This window comes from Puma concolor, chromosome A2, assembly GCF_028749965.1.
Source record: "Puma concolor isolate L17-30 chromosome A2, mPumCon1.1.hap2, whole genome shotgun sequence".
In the NCBI taxonomy this organism is placed as follows: domain Eukaryota; kingdom Metazoa; phylum Chordata; class Mammalia; order Carnivora; family Felidae; genus Puma; species Puma concolor.
In genome coordinates, this window is record NC_141668.1 from 43720642 (window position 1) to 43730306 (window position 9665).

The 9665-nt window shown below is 41.0% G+C and overlaps 1 long non-coding RNA gene across 1 annotated transcript; it reads left to right on the forward strand.

The window, feature by feature from the left end:
- The first annotated feature begins 4909 nt into the window (after nt 1-4909).
- On the forward strand, nt 4910-6168 carry LOC147583129 (uncharacterized). Its single transcript, XR_015242854.1, has 2 exons — nt 4910-5232; nt 5681-6168. It is a non-coding gene; the product is annotated as an uncharacterized LOC147583129 (long non-coding RNA).
- The last annotated feature ends 3497 nt before the right edge of the window (nt 6169-9665 follow it).

The window sequence follows — 9665 nt, forward strand, 5'->3', positions numbered from 1 at the left end:
AAAGACTGAAACAGCAGATGCAGCTCAGATATTATCTTAAATAATTTTGGGGGGGTGGGGAGAGGGAGTATTTTATCTTAAATTGGTCCAGCATTGTTTTTGTGTTGGAAATAGTTTTGCTGCTGATGCAAATTTTCTGGAAAGTGGAGAGACTCATACCAAAGAAGCCGTTTATGTGTGTCTTTAAAATAACGGGGGATGGAAAGAACTGATGATGTCAATTAAATAGGAAGAAGTGCACACACACACTGAAAACCAGGCTTAAGACTTTAGACTGTTTCGATAACATTTAGTTGCTATCCATGTTCACGTTTGTGAAACATGTTTTCAATATAGATAACAAACAGGAAAATCATTTACTATCCTGCCCGTCATGGGATAATGATGGTGAACATTCCAATGCATTTTCTTTCATATATATATATATATATTTCTTTTTTTCTTTCAAATTTATTGTACCAGTTTAGGTTCCCCAGAGGCAGGTCTTGGGACAAGGATTCACGTGCAAGGAGGTGATTTCAGGAAACACTGACAGGGGAACAGAAGTAGTAAGGCAGGGAAGGAAAGGAAGCCAAAAAAAGGGCATGTTCTCAAAGGAGCCTGTTGGAATGCAGTCATGCTGGGTAACTCAGAGCTGTCCCACAGAGGGATAAGGAAGCTAGAGCATTTGTCCACTAATTCTTGTCAGTTGAGAGTTGATTTGGGGGCATTAACTCTCTGAATGGGTCTTTCTGGGCCTAAGCAGAGAGTTGCAGGTATTTGCAGCAAAAAGCCCTCTCAGTATGTAGGGGGAATATGGGTGCTACATGAATATACACAGACTGTATTTTTAAAAATATTTTAAAATGTTTACTTATTTATTTTGAGAGAGAGAGAGAGAGAGAGAGAGAGAGTAGGGGAGGGTCAGAGAGAGAGGGAGAGAAAGAATCCCAAGCAGGCTCCACACTGTCAGCACTCTCAGCACGGAGCCCGACCCAGGGCTCAAACTCAGAAACTGTGAGATCATGACCTGACCCCAAATCAAGAGTGAGATCCTTAACTGATTGAGCTACCCAGGTGCCCCCAAATTGTATTTTTACTTCTAAGATAGATGTGTATGCCTCAGACTTTGAGCTGGATGTTTTGCTGGCATCAGCTCCTATAATTCTCACAGAAGCCCTGTAAGACCGATGCTGCTTTTATCCCCTGAGGGTTAGAGACTGGAATTGGAGGCTGGTAGAAGTAGACATGACAGTGACACTCCCAGAGAGCAAATACCTGAAGTCACAAAGAGATGATGCACTCTTCCCAAGAGTTTTAGTGATAGCCTTACTCACCCATTTCTTGTCTTCTGCACATAGTCTCCTCTTTCGGCCAACAAAATTTTTGCTTTGCAATTATAAAAGTCTTCTCTGTTTTCAGAGACTTTTGTTGAAAAACAGAACAAGACCTTGAGACATAAAAGATCTGTAATGGACACCTGTCCCCTGTGCCTGTTAGCATCCCTTCCCCCATCTTCTTCCAGTACAATGCCTTATCTCATTTGGGGTAAGAATATCCACCCCTTCTTGTAGTTTTAACGGGCTGCCAAACCAGTCTTCGGACTACAGAGATGAACATGAGATCCAGACGTGGCCAACCGTAGTCTTCATCTATGTGGCCGTAGCAATTGGCTAGAAATGTGTTCGTGCATTGGGCTGAGCCAGTTAGTCTCTCCCTGGCGCCTTTAATCAGGCTTTGCGGGAAGGAGCTGGGGTCCCTAGACTGAGATGATAGAACCAAAAACTGCCTGAACCACGCTCCGTTTCCTCTCTGCAGCAAGGTAGAGCAAACCCATGTGCAGTAGCAGAGAAAGGAAACAGAGCAGAGAGATGAAAAGAGAAGAGAGAGAGAGAGAGAGAGAGAGAGAGAGATCTGACCGTATTGCTAGGTCCCTGATATCTCCTGAGGACTGGGCTTCCCACTGCAGGAAGTAAATAAATAGTAAACCAACAAGCAACCAACCTACTCATTCCTTCCACCCTCCTTCTTTTTTCTTTTATCCTTATTTACTTGTTTGTTTGTTTGTTTGTTTGTTTGTTTATAGCTAGTTTGACTTGAGTTTCGGGTTTCTTGCAACCACACAGTCTTGACTAATTCAGGACTAAGTACACTTTGACCAAGAAGTGTGTTTGTGATCCTTAAGTCATATATCGCTACAAAAGAGCAGTGGGTGGAGAGAATCAAATTGTGGCAGGACAGAGTAACCTTTTCCCACCGTTCACAATTTTCCTTGCCGCCATGATTCCGGGGTTGACTTCAACTCTCTGAGGCATGAAGGAGGGATATGCCTTCAGGAAATATTGAATTGCAACAGCAACATGGAACACGGTTTCCTATTGACTCCTGCCTTTGCCTGCAGCTATTGATGGCATTCTTCAATAGGACACTGACTGATCGGGATGATCTGGTTTTTCTCTCGTACTCTTGCAAGTCAAGGACATGAGCACTCTAGTTTTAGGAGAAATAAACTGATGATTCTGTGAATTCTAACCCTGGCTCAAGGAGATTTAGGTTTTTGTGATCTTCCAAAGAGTCAACAGACCTAAAGTGTCAACGTGCTATTATTAATCTGGAAGATCTAAGACATCTTTGAAAGAATAGCTGCCATTTATTAGACATGGTATGCTGGCTCTGTATATGCGGGCTTTGTGTATGCTATCATACTATAACCCTCACAGAATCCTGCAAAGTAGGTTTTAAGCCAGTTTGGTTTTCCAGGGAGAAGATGCCGAGAGTCATGAGTACAAATGGTTTATTGGGGGTGTGATATTAGTGAAAGAAAAAGGGAGAAAGCAGGGTTGGGCAGCTGGAGTTGCCAGACGGTAATATAGATCCCGCAATGTCTCTGTTAGATCAATGGGGGAGCTTCAGAGCCAAGACTGGCTCTTAGAAGTTCTTGTATTGGATGAAAATGGCAGAGCCTTTGTACAACAGCCTTGCTCCTTCATTGGCTGCGATTTGTCTGGAGAAGGGTGTGACCTCCTCTGGAAAGTTGAGCGAGACTCTGCGGAGTCTCAGCTGGCCACATTCCTCCCAGTTGGACAGTGAGTTCTTTCTTGAAGGGGGTGTCCAAGCAGCACATTTTCAGACCTGCCACATCACACGTCCCAAATCTTACAATGGGGCGTTCCCTTGGGCTGTAAAAACCTCCCTTATGAACCAAACAAGGGAGTACACTGAAATATTGGCTTGGGGACCTCATCAATCTGTCAGTGCAACGCAATAAGGATTGTTCTAGATCAGCATTTCTCAACCTTTTTTTTTTTATTATCACTCATCTCCTTTTCCACCCCAAGCTTTTTAGACATTTTTTCTTAATTGTCCCCCCCCCCACCATGAAAAGTTAACATCATAGGTATACTGGGTATATGTTTATGTACTATATGTATATCTGTACTTTGTATATAAAAAGACTAAGATTTTTTTCATCCTCCAAGAATCAATTTTCATTCCCTTGGGGAAAATATCCCTCCATTAAAATGCATGTTCTATTAAAAGAGACAAGACTGGCTTTGTTGGTTAAGAATCCAATTCTTTTTTTTTCTAAATGTATGTTTGTTTGTTTGTTTGTTTGTTTATGATAGAGAGAGAGAGAGAGAGAGAGTGAGCAAGGAAGGGGCAGAGAGAGAGGGAGACACAGAATCTGAAGCAGGCTCCAGACTCTGAGCTGTAGCACAGAGTCCGATGGGGGCTTGAACTCATGAACCGCAAGATCATGACCTAAGCTGAAGTCGGTTGCCTAACTGACTGAGCCACCCAGGTGCCTCCTAAGTATCCAATTCTTGATTTCAGCTCAGTCATGATCTCACCGTTCATGAGATCGAGCCCCACATTGGGCTCTGTTAGCATGGAGCCTGCTTGGGATTCCCTCCCTCTCTCTCTGCCTCTACCCCCTCACCTCTCATAAAATAAATAAATAAAAATTTGGAAAAAAAATAAAAGAGACAAGGGATGTAACAATCAGATGCAATATATAGTCCAGAATTTAATCCTGGGTTGGATAAATCAGCCGTGAAGGACATTTGGGAGGCACGTGAGAAATTTTAATATGGACTGAACACTCTCGTTAGGTGTTAATGGTGTTACTTTGCCTGTGCAGGAAAATGGTCTTATTTTTTGTAGATGCATATAAAAGTAAAAAACAGGAAAGAAATATTGGCTTGGTGAACATATCTTTATTATTTTTTAATGTTTATTTATTTATTCTGAGAGAGAGAGTGCATGAGGGGAGAGAGAGGGAGAGAGAGAATCCCAAGCAGGCTCTGTGCTGTCAGTGCAGAGCCTGACACGGGGCTAGACCTCACGAACTGTGAAATCATGACCTGAGCCCAAATCAAGAGTTGGTCGCTTAACCAACTGAGCCACCCAGGTACCTCAAGGTATCTTCATTATTGATCAAGTTTTCTATATGCACAGGGCTTTCCATCTTTGTCTGTCTTATACATATTTCTGTTAAGGGTGAAGTTGGGCATTGGAAGTGGAGTAACTGGCCTTTGTGGGGAAGTTCTGGATTTGGAACAGCTTCCAAATCCAGTGTTGGATTTGGATTTGGAACGCTGTGTGCTAATGACACCGAGTCTCCTAAAGTTAGCTAAAATGTCCTTATAAGACAAGCAAATTTTTAGAGACACGTTGGAGGAAACTGATTTATAAAATTTTTACATGATTTCTTTAAGAGTTGGGGTATTTCGTTCATCGGGGAGTAAAACCTATTTTATCAAATAGTGTCATGAAATCTTTCTCCCAGTTACAATCTATCATCATCATATTATGAAAAAAATTTTGGATGACAACTGAAAATATGCAGGAAGCCACACAGTTTTAAACAATTCTTTTGGGGGTTATGTAAGCAACATACTTACAGATTCCTGGGCTAAGATAATGCATTTCAAGAAAAGAAGGCCCTCTCTTTGTATCTCTTTGGTCTCTTTTCTTCTTGGAAGCCAATGGCTAATGACAGGCACGCAGTGCACTTGAGCAGGATTCCATGCTCGATGGCAGCCCTTTGCTTTCTTCGGTGAGAACCAAGCTTATTTTGATAATGTTTTCTTTTCTCTTTTCTCCGTGGTAGATTTCCACTGTCACACAGCCATGAGCACATCAGGAGGACTCAAGAATCATACAAAGCTGCAACTGCTTCTTGCAACTTTTCTCCCTGCGGTTTACAAACCCCACTCCTCGGGTTCCACAGACCCTCCCTCCGGCTCACTGGTAGGTGCGTTATTCCAAATGGCAAAGAGGTTACTTTTGTTATTTCCAATCGGTGTTGTATTGAAAAGTCCAATGTGAAGGCCTGTATGTTTTTCAGACAGGATGAATCATAGGTATGTTGCTTTATTGAAGGGTGTCTAAATCATTTCACATCACACGACTTTAAACAAAAGCCCTCCCATAAGGCCGAAGCATCTGGCATGATATATGTTCTTCCAGATTTCTCGAGAGTCTGAGCTCCCTAAGGCACGTTGTGCCCCACCTTTCAGGGTTTTTTTTCCTACTTAATTTGCTGGCACGTCTCCCCGTCAGGTCCTGCATATCATTCTCATTACCGCTGACTCTGATTGTCTAGCCTCGGCCAAACTTGGAAAATTCCAAAGAGGAATGTTCTACTCATTTTCAGGCCAGGAGTAAAATTCAAACAAGATCTGTTTGTTGCTTACAGACGGAGTCCGGGACTCTTGGGAGATGATGACAATCAGCTGTCGTGGTTTAGACGGCTCCATGTCTCAAATCTCAAGCCCTCACCTCACTCTTAACTCCAGACCTACATTTCCAACTCTTCACTGAGCATATTCTGTTTGAAAACCCACTGTAAAGTCAAACTCAAGATGTCAGAGATGGAACTGCTATCTCTTCCCTTTAATATTTGCTGCATGGGTTGTCTACCTGATGAAGCTTCCTGTGGTGCTATTTTGATCCTTTCACACTTACTTGCTCAAAAGCCTTTGGTGGGGGGTGCCTGGGTGGCTCAGTTGGTTGAGTGTCCAACTTCGGCTCAGGTCATGGTCTTGTGGTTTTGGGGTTTGATCCCCACGACAGGCTCTATGCTGACAGCTCAGAGCCTGGACCCTGCTTCAGATTCTGTGTTTCCCTCTCTCTCTGCCCTTCCCCTGCACATGCTCTGTCTCTCTCCTTCTCTCTCTCTCTCTCTCTCTCTCAAAAATAAATAAACATTAAAAAAAAAAGCCTTCAGTAGTTCACCATTGTCTGTAACATAAAATACAAATTCTTTTCCTGATAGTCTGGTTAGACTGATCAATTTGATATTGTTCAAGGAAGTCTTCTACTTGATTCTATCAAGTTTTGGGTTAAATGTTCCCACATTCTAGAATGTGTTGTCTACTTCTTCCTATTTATTTTTCCTGTATATATTTATATTGCTCTTCAAATTCAAGCCAGAAATCTCTGCGATTTCCCCCTCGTTTTCCTGAAGTCTCTATTCCAGCATCACCACACGTAAGGCTTAACACTCAAGTTAATATTATGAGTCAACCCCTCCCCCCCGAAGTCGAATTCCCAATCCCTGCTTTCTTTTTCTCTATAGCACTTACTACCGTACATTATTTATTCACGTATTGTCCATCTGCCCCCACAGCGGCGGGGATTTTTGTTAGTTTTGTTCACTGTTGTAGCTTCAGCAACTAGAGCAAAGACTGGCACATAACAGGCACACAGTAAATATTTATAGACTAAATAAGTGAACTAAGGAACTTTGAAAATATTTGAGGGTATTTAGCATGTGTCTGTCACCTCCTAGGGCTCCAAAGAGGTGGGTATGAGCCAAATGGGGTTCTTTTAGTAACCTACAATCTTGTGGGGAAAAAATGTGAAGTGCAAAAATGGAAGTGCTTACCAAGTTCAAATGGAGCATGTTTTAGGAAAGAGAATCAATATGATTGAGCCCCTATTACATGTAAGGTACATTCATATATCTGGGGTCATTGCAGCCTCACAGTGAGGCAGTCTGGAAGGTTCTATTATTCCCAATTTTGCAGATAAGAAAACTGAAGCTCAAAAAAGTTAAGTAATCTCCTGAGATTTAATGCTAAAGGGTGGTTAAAAATCAGAAGGAATTTAAAACCAGATTTTTCTCATGCAAAAATCCATACAGTTTGCCCAATGCTGGGTTGCTTCTCAGGTTATTGGGGACCAAATATACTTAGCTTAACCTGCGGAAGGCATCATGAAGTGAGTACTATTTGAATGATGGATGAGAAGTACATCAAAGTGGAGGAAAGATGGCAGGGTAGTGACCCTCCATATAAACTTCCCAGCCCATTACATACAGCCCACAGGCTCTTTCCCTTGTGACCATTCATTCCCTTCGTTGATTGAATATTAGCTTATTCAACAAACACTTATTAAATACTATGTGCCAAACAATGTTTTGTACTCTGATGCTAGAGTAACGAATAAAACAAATTCCCTGTTTCCATGGAGTTTTTATTCTCTAAATATTTTGCATGATATTGGGAGAAAACAGAATATTTCAAACTTAGAGATCTCAAATTAGAGGTAAGGCTTCATCATAGTCCAGCCGAGGACCTTGGATAGGTCATTTAAACTTTCTGAATCTCAACTTCCATATTTGGAATAGAAATGACTACCCATCTCACCAAAATAAGATGAAAGTATTTTCAACCATGAAGCACCAGACACTGTGTTTTGTTAAATCTAACATACACCACCGATTGAAGAAACACTATTATTTTGGGTTCCATTAAGAAAGAAAAAAATGCCACCAAGTACAACATGACATTGATTACAACCCATCCTGATTTCAGAGATGCCAAAATGTGGGAAAATTTATGCATCTTAGAATTGTTGAAACATGGCACAGGAAAGTTATTATTATCATTCCCTATGGTATGTAGCATATGGTACATGTTCAGAGAAAAATGGATTTAGCAGGATACATTGAAGTAGATCAATGAGGTAAGTGTAAGAATATTTCTTAGAGATTTTCAAGTGTTTTGACATCTTTGGATACACTTTTTTTTTTTCCTGGATAAAATCATTGCGGCCATTTTCTATGTTACAGAATTTCAGTGCTCCAATCACCTGCTCCGCCTTGAGCAGTGTTCCAGAACACTACCTATAGACTATTATATGGGAGAGAAATGAGCTTTTTGCTTCTTTAAGAAGTCTCTGAGTCACATCCTTATACTACCTAATTACCTCAGTAACCACATTGCATATGAAAACTTGCTTCAGGAAAAGTGGTGCTATACTAAAATGGATTAAAAAAATCATATGGGCGTTACTAATCATGTAGCTGACTGTTTTCTCTCTCTCTCTCTGTCCCTTCCCTCCTTCCTTTTCCCTCTTCCTCTTTCTCTCTGTCCTCCCCCTCTTTCTTTTGCCTTGGTTCTTAGGAAGGTCAAAGACAGATCTCCGGCTCTTTACGAGGTTTTAACTTGAGTTTCACCCTTTTTGTCTGACCCTCATTTTTCCTTGCTCCCAAATGCTAATCTATTTTTTTCCAAAACTTTATTATAAAAATTTTCAAATATCTAGGAGAGATGAAAGAATGTTACCATTAAAATCCATATACACAGCGTCTGGATTCCTCAATGAACTTTTTATTGTCCTTGCCTTATCACATATCCCCCACGTAGCCATCCCTCTTACATTTTTTCAAAGTAAATTGCAAACAACTATGCACTTTACTCCCAAATATTTTAGTACGCATATCATTCACTAAAGCTCAATATTTGGTTATGCTTCTTTTTGTTTTTATTAAGTTAAAATTTACATAAAACAAAGTGCACTCACCTCAAGTCCACCATGCATACTTGTATAATACAAATTCTTATCAAGATACCAGAATATTCCCATCAGGCCATCAAGTTCACTACGTTCCTTCTTTCATCCCACAACCTCAGAGGCAGCCACTGTTCTAAGATTTTTCCCACCCTAGATTAGTTTTACCTGTTTTACAACTTCATATAAGTGGGATCACACAGTAGGTGCTCTTATATAAGTCTTCTTCTGCTCAGCACAATGTTTCAAATTTTTGTTTTTTTTTTTTTTAGCGTTTATTTATTTTTGAGACAGAGAGAGACACAGCATGAACGGGGGAGGGGCAGAGAGAGAGGGAGACACAGAATCTGAAACAGGCTCCAGGCTCTGAGCCATCAGCCCAGAACCCAACGCGGGGCTTGAACTCACGGACCCCGAAATCGTGACCTGAGCTGAAGTCAGACGCTTAACCGACTGAGCCACCCAGGCGCCCAGCACAATGTTTCAAAGATTCATCCGCACTATTATGTATGTCAGAATTTGTTTCTTTATCTTGCTGATTGGTATTCCATTGTGTGAATATACCTCAGTCCGGTTGGCAATTAAAGCTCCTATGAATGTTTTTGTACAAGTCTCTTTGTAGAAATGCTTTTATAACTCTTGGCCACATACCTAGGAATGGAATTGCTGGGTCGAAGGGTAGATGCATATTTAGTTTCATAAGTAAACGGTCAGACCATTTCCTAAAGTGGTTGTATCATCAACAGCATTTGAGAATTGGGGTTGTTTTATGTTCTCCCAACATTCAGTGTTGTCAGTCATTTTTATTTTAGCCCTTCATGTGAGTAGTGGTATTTCACTGTGTCTTTAAGTTGTTTAATTTCTTTAATTTAATTTCCACGGTG